Source organism: Anser brachyrhynchus (assembly GCF_964034855.1).
Source record: "Anser brachyrhynchus genome assembly, contig: SCAFFOLD_58, whole genome shotgun sequence".
Taxonomy (NCBI): Eukaryota; Metazoa; Chordata; class Aves; order Anseriformes; family Anatidae; genus Anser; species Anser brachyrhynchus.
In genome coordinates, this window is record NW_027663732.1 from 290,881 (window position 1) to 308,279 (window position 17,399).

At 51.7% G+C, this 17,399-nt stretch overlaps 1 long non-coding RNA gene across 1 annotated transcript; it reads left to right on the forward strand.

The window, feature by feature from the left end:
* The first annotated feature begins 15,700 nt into the window (after positions 1 to 15,700).
* On the forward strand, positions 15,701 to 17,396 carry LOC308186897. Its single transcript, XR_013944373.1, has 3 exons — positions 15,701 to 16,294; positions 16,490 to 16,516; positions 16,988 to 17,396. It is a non-coding gene; the product is annotated as an uncharacterized lncRNA (long non-coding RNA).
* The last annotated feature ends 3 nt before the right edge of the window (positions 17,397 to 17,399 follow it).

A 17,399-nucleotide genomic window follows, 5' to 3' on the forward strand; every position in this document is an offset into this window, starting at 1 on the left:
AGTTAATTGGCACAATGCACCATAGTTAGCAAAGACACTAAGTAGCATCCTAGTTTAACACTGTCAGCGCTCTATCTCTACTTGATAAGATTCTCCTAACTCCCTCTCTCACTGGAGCCCACGCAGCCCTCCGTCCTGCCGAAGGACTTCACGGGGACTTCTGCCGGCTCCGGGTGCCCGCACACAGACAGAAATGGCTTTGAGAGAAAACAATCAGGAGGAGGAGAGCTCAGAGACTGCGGCCGGCTTCGGCCACCTTCCCCTCGCTTTCCCTCTCCGTGTTAAAACCGAGCACTGTTCTGCCGTCAACCTTCGCTGCCTCTGCCCGCGGCGCCGGGCTTTCGCGGGTGCCATTGCTCCTCTACATATTTTATCCTTCCTTTTGTAAGGAATGGTCCAGCAATTCGTGTCACTAAGGGATTTGAAGGGTTACCATCGAGGCCCGGGTCTAGGTGATAAGAGAACAAAGGGGTTTTTAGGGAAAAGTGCTGACTACTGCAGGGGATGTTGCTAGAGTTTCTGAAATCCGGCGCAGAGGCTCCCAAACGAGGAGGAAGGGGGAGCTGAAGGACAATTGAAGGACAAAAGCCTGAGAGGAAGACAACCAGCATTCAGCCCGAGCAAGCCCCGAGAGACCACCAGAGACTGGTACGCAGGCGCCCCTGGGAGGGGTTTCGGATTCCGGAAACCAATTCTAATAACCCTGCCTCTTCTCGAAGTAGTAATGAATATGTATTAGCCTGGGAGCATCAAAACCAGCCGCCTTACGTAACAGGCGTGCATCCTGGGGGAGCAGAGACTCCCGGCGCACCCAGCGCTGCTTGCTTGCCTCTATTCGTTTAATAAATTGTAAACTTTGATTGTAATCCTATTTGGATTTATAACAGCCATTTATAACACTTTTTATATTTCTATTTTATTTAAGGCTGTCTTGCCCCCCTCCCCCCCCAGCCTCGCTGCTCGCCAATAAAGCTGGCGCAGGGGCTAAGGGATTTGAAGGGCCTGCTTGTACACCTAAGGGATTTGAGGGCCTGCTTGTACACCTTTGCGGACTGCCTCTTTTGGGGGGGGGGGGGGGTGTTAGGAGCTGCTTGTATACTTTTTTAGGCATTCCTCTGAGAGGGGGTTGGGAGCTTCGTGTATACTGGGGGGGGAGGGCCTCCCTCGAGGTGGAAGCGGGGGGGGTTGGAGCGTTTCTACACTGTAGGGGCCTGCCTGTACACTTTTGGGGCCTGCCTTGGAGGGGTTGGGAGCTGCTTGTACACCTTTGGGGCCTGCGTCTGCGCGGGGCGGGGGGGGTTAGGGGGTTGGAGCTGGTTTTAACCTTTTGGGCTTGCATCTGGAGGGGCTTGGGGCCTGCCTTTGGGGGGGTGGTTGTGAGCTGCTTGTATACTGTAGGGGCCTGCTTGTACACCTTTGGGGCCTGCGTCTGGGGGGGGGTGGGAGCTGCTTGTACACTGTTAGGGCCTGCCTTGGGGGAGGGGTTGGGGCATGTGCCTTGGGGGCATGGGGTTGGGAGCTGCTTCTACGCTGTAGGGGTCTGGGTCTTGGGGGGTTGGGGCTGTTTGTACACCTTTGGGGCGTGCCTCTGGGGAGGATGGGGAGTTGCTTGTACACCTTTGGGGCCTGTGTCTGGGGGGGGGTTGGGGCCTGTGCCGGGGGGGTTGGGAGCTGCTTGTACGCTCTAGGGTCCTCTGGCAGGCTTTGGGGCCTCCCTTTGAGGGGGGCAGTTGGGAGCTGGTTGTACACCTTTGGGGCCTGAGTCTGGGGTGTGGGGGCTGGGGCTGAGGCCTGGGGCCTGGGGCATGCATCTGGGTGGTGGTGGGGGGGGGTCCAGTTCATGGGGGGGGGTGGGTTGGGAGCTGCTTGTGGACAGTTGGGGTCTGCATCCGGGTGTGGCTGGGGCCTGCTTGTAGACTTCTGCAGCCTGTGTCTGGTGTTTGGGGGCTTTTCTGTAGTGTTTGGGGATCGCATTTTGGCTTTGGGATGTGTCTAGAGCTTCTGGGGCCTAGCTGTAGTGCTTGGGGCCTGCGTCTGGGGCTTTTCTGTAGCATTTTGGTAGCGTGTTTGTGATTTGGGGTCTGTATCCAGGGTTTTGCCTTTTTTGTAGTTTTCAGCTTTGTGTCTGTTTCTTTGTTGGTTGCCTGGGGCTTGGGGTTTGGATCATTAGTCAGTGTCATTAGCGTCGGGGGGTTGATATGAAGGGTTAGGGTTGTGGTTAGGGTTGTTAGGGTTAAAGAGAATAAGGATTTTAGGGTAAGGGGATCAAGGTTGTGGGAATAAAAATGTTTTTGCACAGAGTTACATCGTTTAGAGGGAAGGAGGGTGGTATTGATATATGCTTGCAGTGATAAGAAAGCTTAACAGACAACCTTGTAAAATGCAGACAACCAGAATCCTTAGAGCAATTGGGTGGAAATCACGGCGTAAGAAACATTACCACCTCAAAGAGGAAAACAGTCAAGAAAAAAATAAAATTGACTAGTAACAGGCCAGCAGCTGTGTATTTTCTGTGAAGCACTGGATAGATCGTGAACATGGATTACCCAGTCAATGGGGAAACTGGGGAGGGTCCTGGTCACCGAGAGGAAAAAAAAAATTATATAAACTGTGTTATGGAACTAGTAGGTGGCTTGTGGGACGCCTGCCATTGCAATCGTGAATAAAAATGCTACCTCACTGAGATACTTGCCTGAGCCTATGGTATTGGTTACAGAGTGTTTCTAATAAGGTGTTAGGGTTTTAAGGTTTCAGGGCTAAGGCACTAGGGTTGGGTTTCAGGGTTAGGGTTTCCAGGGTTTAGGGTTAGGAGTTTAAGGTTGTTAGGGTTGGAGTTATAAGGGTTAGGGTTTGGGGGTTAGTGTGTTAAGGTTTTAAAGTATTTTGTGGTTTTAGTGTTGATAGGGTTTTTAGGGTTAGGGTCTTAGGGTTTTAGTTATGGTCAGGTATTTAGGGTTAGGGTTTTAAGGTCTTATTTTTTTTTTTTTAAGGTTAGGGTCTCCAGCGTTAGGGCTTTGAGAATCTTTACGTTTTGGGTTAGGGTTTAGAGGGTCTTAATTTTTAGGGTTAGGGCTTTTAGGCGTAGGTCTAGTGTGGTAAATTTTATCGGGTTAGGATTGTAAGGGTTTTTAGGGTTAGGGTTTCTAGGGTTTTTTGGGGTAGGGGTTAGGGTTAGATCCGTGGGAGCCGTAGTGTTAGGGGTCAGGGTTCTTAGGGGTAAGGCCCAATATTAGGGTGGAAGGCCAAACTAAGGGGGGAGCCCCCCCCAAAATTGAAGGGTCGAAGCCCCAATTTAGGGGAAGAAACGTCAAAATTGTGGGGTCCCCCAAAATAGGGCGGAAGAGCTCTTAATATTGGGGGAAACCCAAAAAAGGAGGGTGGGGGACTCTAAAATTGGGGGGACCCCCCCAAATTGGTTGTGTCCCCCCCAATTAAGGGAGGAACCCCCAAAATTGGGTGGGCGAACCCCCATATTGGGGGGGCAGAACACTTAAATGGAAGTGTGAAATTCCAGAATTGAATGTGGACCCCCCAGAACAGTCTTCAGGGGTTTAGTGTGGTAAATTTTATCGGGTTAGGGCTGTAAGGGTTTTTAGGGTTAGGGTTTCTAGGGTTTGTTGGGGTAGGGGTTAGGGTTAGATCCGTGGTTGCCATAGGCTTAGGGGTCAAGGTTCTTAGGGGTTAGGCCTAATATTAGGGCGGAAGGCCAAAATAAGAGGGTGGGAGCCCCCCCCAAAATTGAAGGGTTGAAGCCCCAAGTTAGGGGAAGGAACGTCAAAATTGTGGGGTCCCCCAAAATTGGGCGGAAGAACTTTTAATATTAGGGGGGAACCCAAAAAAGGAGGGTGGGGGACTCTAAAATCGGTTGTGTCCCCCCCAAATTAGGGGAGGAACCCCCAAAATTGGGTGGGCGAACCCCCAAATTGGGGGGAAGAAGACTTAAATGGAAGTGTGAAATTCCAGAATTGGATGTGGACCCCCCAGAACAGTCTTCAGGGGTTTAGTGTGGTAAATTTTATCGGGTTAGGGCTGTAAGGGTTTTTAGGGTTAGGGTTTCTAGGGTTTGTTGGGGTAGGGGTTAGGGTTAGATCCGTGGTTGCCATAGGGTTAGGGGTCAAGGTTCTTAGGGGTTAGGCCTAATATTAGGGCGGAAGGCCAAAATAAGAGGGGAGGAGCCCACCCAAAATTGAAGGGTTGAAGCCCAAAGTTAGGGGAAGGAACGTCAAAATTGTGGGGTCCCCCAAAATTGAGCGGAAGAGCTCTTAATATTGGGGGAAACCCAAAAAAGGAGGGTGGGGGACTCTAAAATTGGTTGTGTCCCCCCCAAAATTGGTTGTGTCCCCCCCAAAATTGGTTGTGTCCCCCCCAATTAGGGGAGGAACCCCCAAAATTGGGTGGGCGAACCCCCATATTGGGGGGGAAGAACACTTAAATGGAAGTGTGAAATTCCAGAATTGAATGTGGACCCCCCAGAACAGTCTTCAGGGGTTTAGTGTGGTAAATTTTATCGGGTTAGGGCTGCAAGGGTTTTTAGGGTTAGGGTTTCTAGGGTTTGTTGGGGTAGGGGTTAGGGTTAGATCCGTGGTTGCCATAGGCTTAGGGGTCAAGGTTCTTAGGGGTTAGGCCTAATATTAGGGCGGAAGGCCAAAATAAGAGGGTGGGAGCCCCCCCCAAAATCGAAGGGTTGAAGCCCAAAGTTAGGGGAAGGAACGGCCAAATTGTGGGGTCCCCCAAAATTGGGCGGAAGAACTCTTTAATATTAGGGGGGAACCCAAAAAAGGAGGGTGGGGGACTCTACAATTGGGGGGGACCCCCAAAATTGGTCGGGTCCCCCCAAATTAGGGGAGGAACCCCCAAAATTGGGTGGGTGAACCCCCAAATTGGGGGGAAGAAGACTTAAATGGAAGTGTGAAATTCCAGAATTGAATGTGGACCCCCCCCAGACCTGGGGAGGAATCCCCAAACTTGGGGGGGACCCCCAAAATTGGGGTTAAAGCCCCAGATCCCGGGGAGCTAAGCCCCAAATTAAGGGAAGGAACCTCAAACATGTGGTGAGAACCCCAACATTGGGGGAAAGAACCTTAATATTAGGGTGGCAGGCCAAGAAAGGATGGTGGGGGCCTCCAAAATTGTGGGGGGCTTGGAACTGGGGGGAATCCCCAAAATGGAGGGGGAACCCCAAAAGTGGGGGGGGGCGAAGCACCAAATTAGGGGAAGGAACCCCAAAATTGCGGGGAAGAACTCTGAAATGGAGAGCTGAAAACCCGAAATTGAGGGGAAACCCCCCAAAACGGCGGGAAAACCCTCCATAAACACGAAACCGGTAATGTAACAGAGCAAAAAATGGCGTCCTACGGCAAGGTGCGAGGCTCAATTTTCTGGGGAGTGCTGGGAAATGTAGTTCTTGGCCACCGGGTTTCCGGGAGTCCATATTGTTTTCCCAGAGCATGCCGGGAGATGTAGTTCTCGGACACTGGGCTTCCGGGAGGCCATGTTGGTTTCCCATCTTTGCTAGACTCCGGGTGCTCTGGCTTCACAGAGAAACCCCCAAACTGAAAAATGTACCTGCTAATATATTGGGCTCTAAATGTAGCCCTGGGTTAATTGAATAACAATCCCTGGGTAAGATTGAAGTGCAGGAGGGGTTGGCTACGGTTTTAAGAGCCGGTTTGCAGAAAAGGGATTTCCCGTTAAGAAATGGCATATACTGATTGTTCTCTTCCTTGCTCTGCCAAGACCTGAAGCACATCTTGGAAGCCAGGCAGAATCCGTGGAGCCAATGGAGTTCTCAAGCTCGACTTCAGCTTCTTCCCAGCTAGAAGAAGCAAGGACACGCCGGCTGAGTTCCACAGGCAACGCGCCCGTATCTGTAGACGAGGATTTAGAGATGCTACTTTGGGAACTCTCAGACGGCATACTGGAAGCCGAGCTCGACTTGGACCCAGGGAAGGATGAGGATGACCTCCTCCTTGAGCTTTCCAAGATGATTGATGATTGAACTGCATAGTCCTATGGTATATTAAAAAAAAAAAAAAAAAAGAAAAAAAAGAAAACAACTCTTCTTCTTGTTGGATACCCTGAGGTGATCCTTTTTCTAACTGAGGCTTTGCAATGAGACTTAAAGCACAGTTGGAACTGGTAGAAATTGGCAGGATCTGCACTCAGTTGTCCTAAGTTTTCCTGCTGGTCAGAGTTAAGGTCTTGTGCATGGTTCCGTAACTATAGGTGGCTACCTTTGATATCAAGAGGACAAAGCACTTGTTTCTTTTGGCACAGAAAGATGTCCATCGGCACGCTGTGGTGGCTGTGAATTGACGTAGTGATGGAGCGATGCTCTGAAGGCTTAAACGGAAAGCTTCTTCCTTCCGCCCCCCTTGGCACAGCTCGATGTTGGGCACATTGTGAAGCCTGGGTGTTCTGATTTCTCGGACAGTTGATACCCAAATCCCGGAGTTACTATGTCAACTCTTGACTTTTATTTGTGTATGCCATTGTTTTGACTGTAATCTTTTCAGATGATGAAGCTGTAGGGGCGGGAGGGAGCAAAATAATTATTCTAGCGTTGTGGACCAAACATGCTGCCAGGAGTGGTGGTGGTGGGGTCAGCCCACCCGGCCTTACTTTCAATTATCAGGGATGATAAAATGGTGTGAAAAGCAGCAGCTCTGCGATACGGCTACGCTACCCCCACTCCCTTCTCTTGTGCTGTACCAAAGTTCCCCCAAGCTTTGGTTGGTGCTTTTTGCTGGTGACAGTAGGACTCCAGGGCGAGTAGTCGGGACTCTCCTGCAGTAACTGGGTCAATTAAGGGTTGGTTTAAGTGCCTCCTGGTTTTTAAAATTGCTCCCCTGAGCTGCTGGCTCTGCTGCCTGCTACAGCAAATGTTCGGGTGCCATCAGCGTCGCACTTGGGCGTGGGCACTGACCCTGCGGAGGAGAGCTGAGACTCGCGTGTATTGTGTACCCTGCCGCCAGTGATCGTTTTCCCCTAGCAGATCTATTTTGAATCATTTCCCTAAATTTTAGAGGAACTTTAGGCTCTTTGTGCTATGATTTGTGAAGCTGTAGGGGCCCTCAGGCATTTGCTGCTGGCAGAGGAAAACCGCTTGTCGAATTTGTTGTAAATACTTTCTGTTTGGACAACAACGCCTGTGTGTGTGTGTGTGTGTGTGTGTGTGTGTGTGCGTGCTTTGACGACCCCCTGCGACGCCCCAGCTCCGCGAGGAAGCTTTGAAGCGGCTCTGGGAAAACCTCTGCGGAAGAAACCGCTGCTAGTGACTTGCGGAAAAGGGACTCCACAATCAGTGAGATTGTAAAGTAGGTATGTTTATTCAGCGCTGGGCAGCACGGGAGGTCGTGGGCATGAAGATTGATGACTCTTCCTCGTCACCGCTAGTTGACCTCTTGTCTTTGCGCAGACTCAGTTGCTCCTTGGCTCTTGTCCATCTGCAGGACCAGTTTCTCCCAGTTTCTTAAGACAGGCTCACTCTCTTATTAGGAGACTGACCTTGGTAAGGGGCCCAAGGCTTCTTGCTTTAGTTAATTGGCACAATGCACCATAGTTAGCAAAGACACTAAGTAGCATCCTAGTTTAACGCTGTCAGCGCTCTATCTCTACTTGATAAGATTCTCCTAACTCCCTCTCTCACTGGAGCCCACGCAGCCCTCCGTCCTGCCGAAGGACTTCACGGGGACTTCTGCCGGCTCCGGGTGCCCGCACACAGACAGAAATGGCTTTGAGAGAAAACAATCAGGAGGAGGAGAGCTCAGAGACTGCGGCCGGCTTCGGCCACCTTCCCCTCGCTTTCCCTCTCCGTGTTCAAACCGAGCACTGTTCTGCCGTCAACCTTCGCTGCCTCTGCCCGCGGCGCCGGGCTTTCACGGGTGCCATTGCTCCTCTACATATTTTATCCTTCCTTTTGTAAGGAATGGTCCAGCAATTCGTGTCACTAAGGGATTTGAAGGGTTACCATCGAGGCCCGGGTCTAGGTGATAAGAGAACAAAGGGGTTTTTAGGGAAAAGTGCTGACTACTGCAGGGGATGTTGCTAGAGTTTCTGAAATCCGGCGCAGAGGCTCCCAAACGAGGAGGAAGGGGGAGCTGAAGGACAATTGAAGGACAAAAGCCTGAGAGGAAGACAACCAGCATTCAGCCCGAGCAAGCCCCGAGAGACCACCAGAGACTGGTACGCAGGCGCCCCTGGGAGGGGTTTCGGATTCCGGAAACCAATTCTAATAACCCTGCCTCTTCTCGAAGTAGTAATGAATATGTATTAGCCTGGGAGCATCAAAACCAGCCGCCTTACGTAACAGGCGTGCATCCTGGGGGAGCAGAGACTCCCGGCGCACCCAGCGCTGCTTGCTTGCCTCTATTCGTTTAATAAATTGTAAACTTTGATTGTAATCCTATTTGGATTTATAACAGCCATTTATAACACTTTTTATATTTCTATTTTATTTAAGGCTGTCTTGCCCCCCTCCCCCCCCAGCCTCGCTGCTCGCCAATAAAGCTGGCGCAGGGGCTAAGGGATTTGAAGGGCCTGCTTGTACACCTAAGGGATTTGAGGGCCTGCTTGTACACCTTTGGGGACTGCCTCTTTTGGGGGGGGGGGGGGGGGTGTTAGGAGCTGCTTGTATTTTTTTTAGGCATTCCTCTAAGAGGGGGTTGGGAGCTTCGTGTATACTGGGGGGGGAGGGCCTCCCTCGAGGTGGAAGCGGGGGGGGTTGGAGCGTTTCTACACTGTAGGGGCCTGCCTGTACACTTTTGGGGCCTGCCTTGGAGGGGTTGGGAGCTGCTTGTACACCTTTGGGGCCTGCGTCTGCGCGGGGCGGGGGGGGTTAGGGGGTTGGAGCTGGTTTTAACCTTTCGGGCTTGCATCTGGAGGGGCTTGGGGCCTGCCTTTGGGGGGGTGGTTGTGAGCTGCTTGTATACTGTAGGGGCCTGCTTGTACACCTTTGGGGCCTGCGTCTGGGGGGGGGGTGGGAGCTGCTTGTACACTGTTAGGGCCTGCCTTGGGGGAGGGGTTGGGGCATGTGCCTTGGGGGCATGGGGTTGGGAGCTGCTTCTACGCTGTAGGGGTCTGGGTCTTGGGGGGTTGGGGCTGTTTGTACACCTTTGGGGCGTGCCTCTGGGGAGGATGGGGAGTTGCTTGTACACCTTTGGGGCCTGTGTCTGGGGGGGGGTTGGGGCCTGTGCCGGGGGGGTTGGGAGCTGCTTGTACGCTCTAGGGTCCTCTGGCAGGCTTTGGGGCCTCCCTTTGAGGGGGGCAGTTGGGAGCTGGTTGTACACCTTTGGGGCCTGAGTCTGGGGTGTGGGGGCTGGGGCTGAGGCCTGGGGCCTGGGGCATGCATCTGGGTGGTGGGGGGGGGGGGTCCAGTTCATGGGGGGGGGTGGGTTGGGAGCTGCTTGTGGACAGTTGGGGTCTGCATCCGGGTGTGGCTGGGGCCTGCTTGTAGACTTCTGCAGCCTGTGTCTGGTGTTTGGGGGCTTTTCTGTAGTGTTTGGGGATTGCATTTTGGCTTTGGGATGTGTCTAGAGCTTCTGGGGCCTAGCTGTAGTGCTTGGGGCCTGCGTCTGGGGCTTTTCTGTAGCATTTTGGTAGCGTGTTTGTGATTTGGGGTCTGTATCCAGGGTTTTGCCTTTTTTGTAGTTTTCAGCTTTGTGTCTGTTTCTTTGTTGGTTGCCTGGGGCTTGGGGTTTGGATCATTAGTCAGTGTCATTAGCGTCGGGGGGTTGATATGAAGGGTTAGGGTTGTGGTTAGAGTTGTTACGGTTAAAGAGAATAAGGATTTTAGGGTAAGGGGATCAAGGTTGTGGGAATAAAAATGTTTTTGCACAGAGTTACATCGTTTAGAGGGAAGGAGGGTGGTATTGATATATGCTTGCAGTGATAAGAAAGCTTAACAGACAACCTTGTAAAATGCAGACAACCAGAATCCTTAGAGCAATTGGGTGGAAATCACGGCGTAAGAAACATTACCACCTCAAAGAGGAAAACAGTCAAGAAAAAAATAAAATTGACTAGTAACAGGCCAGCAGCTGTGTATTTTCTGTGAAGCACTGGATAGATCGTGAACATGGATTACCCAGTCAATGGGGAAACTGGGGAGGGTCCTGGTCACCGAGAGGAAAAAAAAAATTATATAAACTGTGTTATGGAACTAGTAGGTGGCTTGTGGGACGCCTGCCATTGCAATCGTGAATAAAAATGCTACCTCACTGAGATACTTGCCTGAGCCTATGGTATTGGTTACAGAGTGTTTCTAATAAGGTGTTAGGGTTTTAAGGTTTCAGGGCTAAGGCACTAGGGTTGGGTTTCAGGGTTAGGGTTTCCAGGGTTTAGGGTTAGGATTTTAAGGTTGTTAGGGTTGGAGTTATAAGGGTTAGGGTTTGGGGGTTAGTGTGTTAAGGTTTTAAAGTATTTTGTGGTTTTAGTGTTGATAGGGTTTTTAGGGTTAGGGTCTTAGGGTTTTAGTTATGGTCAGGTATTTAGGGTTAGGGTTTTAAGGTCTTATTTTTTTTTTTTAAGGTTAGGGTCTCCAGCGTTAGGGCTTTGAGAATCTTTACGTTTTGGGTTAGGGTTTAGAGGGTCTTAATTTTTAGGGTTAGGGCTTTTAGGCGTAGGTCTAGTGTGGTAAATTTTATCGGGTTAGGATTGTAAGGGTTTTTAGGGTTAGGGTTTCTAGGGTTTTTTGGGGTAGGGGTTAGGGTTAGATCCGTGGGAGCCGTAGTGTTAGGGGTCAGGGTTCTTAGGGGTAAGGCCCAATATTAGGGTGGAAGGCCAAACTAAGGGGGGAGCCCCCCCCAAAATTGAAGGGTCGAAGCCCCAATTTAGGGGAAGAAACGTCAAAATTGTGGGGTCCCCCAAAATAGGGCGGAAGAGCTCTTAATATTGGGGGAAACCCAAAAAAGGAGGGTGGGGGACTCTAAAATTGGGGGGACCCCCCCAAATTGGTTGTGTCCCCCCCAAAATTGGTTGTGTCCCCCCCAATTAAGGGAGGAACCCCCAAAATTGGGTGGGTGAAACCCCATATTGGGGGGGCAGAACACTTAAATGGAAGTGTGAAATTCCAGAATTGAATGTGGACCCCCCAGAACAGTCTTCAGGGGTTTAGTGTGGTAAATTTTATCGGGTTAGGGCTGTAAGGGTTTTTAGGGTTAGGGTTTCTAGGGTTTGTTGGGGTAGGGGTTAGGGTTAGATCCGTGGTTGCCATAGCGTTAGGGGTCAAGGTTCTTAGGGGTTAGGCCTAATATTAGGGCGGAAGGCCAAAATAAGAGGGTGGGAGCCCCCCCCAAAATTGAAGGGTTGAAGCCCCAAGTTAGGGGAAGGAACGTCAAAATTGTGGGGTCCCCCAAAATTGGGCGGAAGAACTTTTAATATTAGGGGGGAACCCAAAAAAGGAGGGTGGGGGACTCTAAAATCGGTTGTGTCCCCCCCAAATTAGGGGAGGAACCCCCAAAATTGGGTGGGCGAACCCCCAAATTGGGGGGAAGAAGACTTAAATGGAAGTGTGAAATTCCAGAATTGGATGTGGACCCCCCAGAACAGTCTTCAGGGGTTTAGTGTGGTAAATTTTATCGGGTTAGGGCTGTAAGGGTTTTTAGGGTTAGGGTTTCTAGGGTTTGTTGGGGTAGGGGTTAGGGTTAGATCCGTGGTTGCCATAGGGTTAGGGGTCAAGGTTCTTAGGGGTTAGGCCTAATATTAGGGCGGAAGGCCAAAATAAGAGGGGAGGAGCCCACCCAAAATTGAAGGGTTGAAGCCCAAAGTTAGGGGAAGGAACGTCAAAATTGTGGGGTCCCCCAAAATTGAGCGGAAGAGCTCTTAATATTGGGGGAAACCCAAAAAAGGAGGGTGGGGGACTCTAAAATTGGTTGTGTCCCCCCCAAAATTGGTTGTGTCCCCCCCAGAATTGGTTGTGTCCCCCCCAATTAGGGGAGGAACCCCCAAAATTGGGTGGGCGAACCCCCATATTGGGGGGGAAGAAGACTTAAATGGAAGTGTGAAATTCCAGAATTGAATGTGGACCCCCCCAGAACAGTCTTCAGGGGTTTAGTGTGGTAAATTTTATCGGGTTAGGGCTGCAAGGGTTTTTAGGGTTAGGGTTTCTAGGGTTTGTTGGGGTAGGGGTTAGGGTTAGATCCGTGGTTGCCATAGGGTTAGGGGTCAAGGTTCTTAGGGGTTAGGCCTAATATTAGGGCGGAAGGCCAAAATAAGAGGGTGGGAGCCCCCCCCAAAATCGAAGGGTTGAAGCCCAAAGTTAGGGGAAGGAACGGCCAAATTGTGGGGTCCCCCAAAATTGGGCGGAAGAACTCTTTAATATTAGGGGGGAACCCAAAAAAGGAGGGTGGGGGACTCTACAATTGGGGGGGACCCCCAAAATTGGTCGGGTCCCCCCAAATTAGGGGAGGAACCCCCAAAATTGGGTGGGTGAACCCCCAAATTGGGGGGAAGAAGACTTAAATGGAAGTGTGAAATTCCAGAATTGAATGTGGACCCCCCCAGACCTGGGGAGGAATCCCCAAACTTGGGGGGGACCCCCAAAATTGGGGTTAAAGCCCCAGATCCCGGGGAGCTAAGCCCCAAATTAAGGGAAGGAACCTCAAACATGTGGTGAGAACCCCAACATTGGGGGAAAGAACCTTAATATTAGGGTGGCAGGCCAAGAAAGGATGGTGGGGGCCTCCAAAATTGTGGGGGGCTTGGAATTGGGGGGAATCCCCAAAATGGAGGGGGAACCCCAAAAGTGGGGGGGGGCGAAGCACCAAATTAGGGGAAGGAACCCCAAAATTGCGGGGAAGAACTCTGAAATGGAGAGCTGAAAACCCGAAATTGAGGGGAAACCCCCCAAAACGGCGGGAAAACCCTCCATAAACACGAAACCGGTAATGTAACAGAGCAAAAAATGGCGTCCTACGGCAAGGTGCGAGGCTCAATTTTCTGGGGAGTGCTGGGAAATGTAGTTCTTGGCCACCGGGTTTCCGGGAGTCCATATTGTTTTCCCAGAGCATGCCGGGAGATGTAGTTCTCGGACACTGGGCTTCCGGGAGGCCATGTTGGTTTCCCATCTTTGCTAGACTCCGGGTGCTCTGGCTTCACAGAGAAACCCCCAAACTGAAAAATGTACCTGCTAATATATTGGGCTCTAAATGTAGCCCTGGGTTAATTGAATAACAATCCCTGGGTAAGATTGAAGTGCAGGAGGGGTTGGCTACGGTTTTAAGAGCCGGTTTGCAGAAAAGGGATTTCCCGTTAAGAAATGGCATATACTGATTGTTCTCTTCCTTGCTCTGCCAAGACCTGAAGCACATCTTGGAAGCCAGGCAGAATCCGTGGAGCCAATGGAGTTCTCAAGCTCGACTTCAGCTTCTTCCCAGCTAGAAGAAGCAAGGACACGCCGGCTGAGTTCCACAGGCAACGCGCCCGTATCTGTAGACGAGGATTTAGAGATGCTACTTTGGGAACTCTCAGACGGCATACTGGAAGCCGAGCTCGACTTGGACCCAGGGAAGGATGAGGATGACCTCCTCCTTGAGCTTTCCAAGATGATTGATGATTGAACTGCATAGTCCTATGGTATATTTAAAAAAAAAAAAAAAAAGAAAAAAAAGAAAACAACTCTTCTTCTTGTTGGATACCCTGAGGTGATCCTTTTTCTAACTGAGGCTTTGCAATGAGACTTAAAGCACAGTTGGAACTGGTAGAAATTGGCAGGATCTGCACTCAGTTGTCCTAAGTTTTCCTGCTGGTCAGAGTTAAGGTCTTGTGCATGGTTCCGTAACTATAGGTGGCTACCTTTGATATCAAGAGGACAAAGCACTTGTTTCTTTTGGCACAGAAAGATGTCCATCGGCACGCTGTGGTGGCTGTGAATTGACGTAGTGATGGAGCGATGCTCTGAAGGCTTAAACGGAAAGCTTCTTCCTTCCGCCCCCCTTGGCACAGCTCGATGTTGGGCACATTGTGAAGCCTGGGTGTTCTGATTTCTCGGACAGTTGATACCCAAATCCCGGAGTTACTATGTCAACTCTTGACTTTTATTTGTGTATGCCATTGTTTTGACTGTAATCTTTTCAGATGATGAAGCTGTAGGGGCGGGAGGGAGCAAAATAATTATTCTAGCGTTGTGGACCAAACATGCTGCCAGGAGTGGTGGTGGTGGGGTCAGCCCACCCGGCCTTACTTTCAATTATCAGGGATGATAAAATGGTGTGAAAAGCAGCAGCTCTGCGATACGGCTACGCTACCCCCACTCCCTTCTCTTGTGCTGTACCAAAGTTCCCCCAAGCTTTGGTTGGTGCTTTTTGCTGGTGACAGTAGGACTCCAGGGCGAGTAGTCGGGACTCTCCTGCAGTAACTGGGTCAATTAAGGGTTGGTTTAAGTGCCTCCTGGTTTTTAAAATTGCTCCCCTGAGCTGCTGGCTCTGCTGCCTGCTACAGCAAATGTTCGGGTGCCATCAGCGTCGCACTTGGGCGTGGGCACTGACCCTGCGGAGGAGAGCTGAGACTCGCGTGTATTGTGTACCCTGCCGCCAGTGATCGTTTTCCCCTAGCAGATCTATTTTGAATCATTTCCCTAAATTTTAGAGGAACTTTAGGCTCTTTGTGCTATGATTTGTGAAGCTGTAGGGGCCCTCAGGCATTTGCTGCTGGCAGAGGAAAACCGCTTGTCGAATTTGTTGTAAATACTTTCTGTTTGGACAACAACGCCTGTGTGTGTGTGTGTGTGTGTGTGTGTGTGTGTGTGTGCGTGCTTTGACGACCCCCTGCGACGCCCCAGCTCCGCGAGGGAAGCTTTGAAGCGGCTCTGGGAAAACCTCTGCGGAAGAAACCGCTGCTAGTGACTTGCGGAAAAGGGACTCCACAATCAGTGAGATTGTAAAGTAGGTATGTTTATTCAGCGCTGGGCAGCACGGGAGGTCGTGGGCATGAAGATTGATGACTCTTCCTCGTCACCGCTAGTTGACCTCTTGTCTTTGCGCAGACTCAGTTGCTCCTTGGCTCTTGTCCATCTGCAGGACCAGTTTCTCCCAGTTTCTTAAGACAGGCTCACTCTCTTATTAGGAGACTGACCTTGGTAAGGGGCCCAAGGCTTCTTGCTTTAGTTAATTGGCACAATGCACCATAGTTAGCAAAGACACTAAGTAGCATCCTAGTTTAACGCTGTCAGCGCTCTATCTCTACTTGATAAGATTCTCCTAACTCCCTCTCTCACTGGAGCCCACGCAGCCCTCCGTCCTGCCGAAGGACTTCACGGGGACTTCTGCCGGCTCCGGGTGCCCGCACACAGACAGAAATGGCTTTGAGAGAAAACAATCAGGAGGAGGAGAGCTCAGAGACTGCGGCCGGCTTCGGCCACCTTCCCCTCGCTTTCCCTCTCCGTGTTCAAACCGAGCACTGTTCTGCCGTCAACCTTCGCTGCCTCTGCCCGCGGCGCCGGGCTTTCGCGGGTGCCATTGCTCCTCTACATATTTTATCCTTCCTTTTGTAAGGAATGGTCCAGCAATTCGTGTCACTAAGGGATTTGAAGGGTTACCATCGAGGCCCGGGTCTAGGTGATAAGAGAACAAAGGGGTTTTTAGGGAAAAGTGCTGACTACTGCAGGGGATGTTGCTAGAGTTTCTGAAATCCGGCGCAGAGGCTCCCAAACGAGGAGGAAGGGGGAGCTGAAGGACAATTGAAGGACAAAAGCCTGAGAGGAAGACAACCAGCATTCAGCCCGAGCAAGCCCCGAGAGACCACCAGAGACTGGTACGCAGGCGCCCCTGGGAGGGGTTTCGGATTCCGGAAACCAATTCTAATAACCCTGCCTCTTCTCGAACTAGCAATGAATATGTATTAGCCTGGGAGCATCAAAACCAGCCGCCTTACGTAACAGGCGTGCGTCCTGGGGGAGCAGAGACTCCCGGCGCACCCAGCGCTGCTTGCTTGCCTCTATTCGTTTAATAAATTGTAAACTTTGATTGTAATCCTATTTGGGACTCAGCCATTTATAACACTTTTTATATTTGTATTTTATTTAAGGCTGTCTTGCCCCCCTCCCCCCCCCAGCCTCGCTGCTCGCCAATAAAGCTAGCGCAGGGACCCCTGCCTGCAACCATAGAGACGCGGTCCTCCCGGCCTGCTAGAGCGGCCCCCCACGCTCCTCCAGCATCCCAGCGTCCCTTGCGCGCTCCCGCCCGGCCTCAGGGGCTTCCGGAGGCAGCCCAGCAGGGGCGGCCGGAGCAGCGAGGCGGCGGCAGCCATGGCGTACCGCGGGCAGGACCAGAAGGTGCAGAAGGTGATGGTGCAGCCCATCGTAGCCTTCCTGCGGCCGGGGAGCGACGGGGGAGCGGGTGGGGGGCGGCCCCGGCCTCAGGGGTCTCGGCCCGGGCCTTGAGGCCTTGTCCCGGGGCCCTGGGGCCTCGTTGCAGGGTTTGAGGCCTTGTCCTGAGGCCTTGTCCCGGGCCTGGAGCTCTTGTCCCTGTGCTGAGCCCTTCACGCAGCGCCCCAGAACCTCATCTTCCGCTACCTGCAGAGCGTGAGTAGCGCGGGGAGAGGACGGGGAGGGGATGGGGATGGGGATTTGGGGGGGGTGGGGGGAGCGGGGAGGGTCCGGGGATCTCCCTCGCTGAGTTTTCGGCTCCCACCCGTTGCTCGGGGCAGGTTTGTGGGGAATGGAGAGCTGTGCGGCGTGCTGGTGGGTACAAGGAGCTGCTGCGCAGCCCGGCGTTTCGCCCTCGTGTTAACGGGAGTGGGATCGTGCAGCCGGGCGTGCAGGAGTGTTCCCTTGTGACTGGAAACGTGTCCTTCAGCAAACGTGTAGTATTCACCCAGTCATATAAGACTCTAAAATGTCAGACTGTTAATTGAAACTGCCCCTGAGAGTTGCTCCTTGGAGTGTTTGGGAGCTCTAGCGGCTATGGTTAGCGGGTATTTCTGAACACACGAGAGAGAACAAAACTGCTCGCGGTGTTTGTGTTCCAATTTACTCTCCTCCTTCGTTCTGCAGAGCTCGAGGATCCAGGTGTGGCTGAGCAAGTGAACGTGCGGATAGAAGGCTGCATCATCGTGAGTGTCAGCACGACCCCACGTTACGTCGTTAGTTTGTTTTCCCTCATTCACAATCCTATTTTTTCTTGTCAAGAAAAACTAGCCCAAGGGAAAAAAGAAATCGTGCTTCTCTAACAATTAGTCTTTCTTGTCCAGCCTGGCTCAGCAAAGCTGACGATGGTTCGTGTTGTTGCTGAACTAATTGCCACTGTTGCCGATTTCTAGGGCTTTGACGAGTACGTGAATTTGGCGCTGGACGACGCAGAGGAGATTCACTCCAAGACAAAATCAAGGAAACAGCTGGGTGTGTCGTGTGTCTGTGCAACCCGAGTGACGCGCGGTCTGAAACCTGCCCGGGTGAGCCTTCTAGG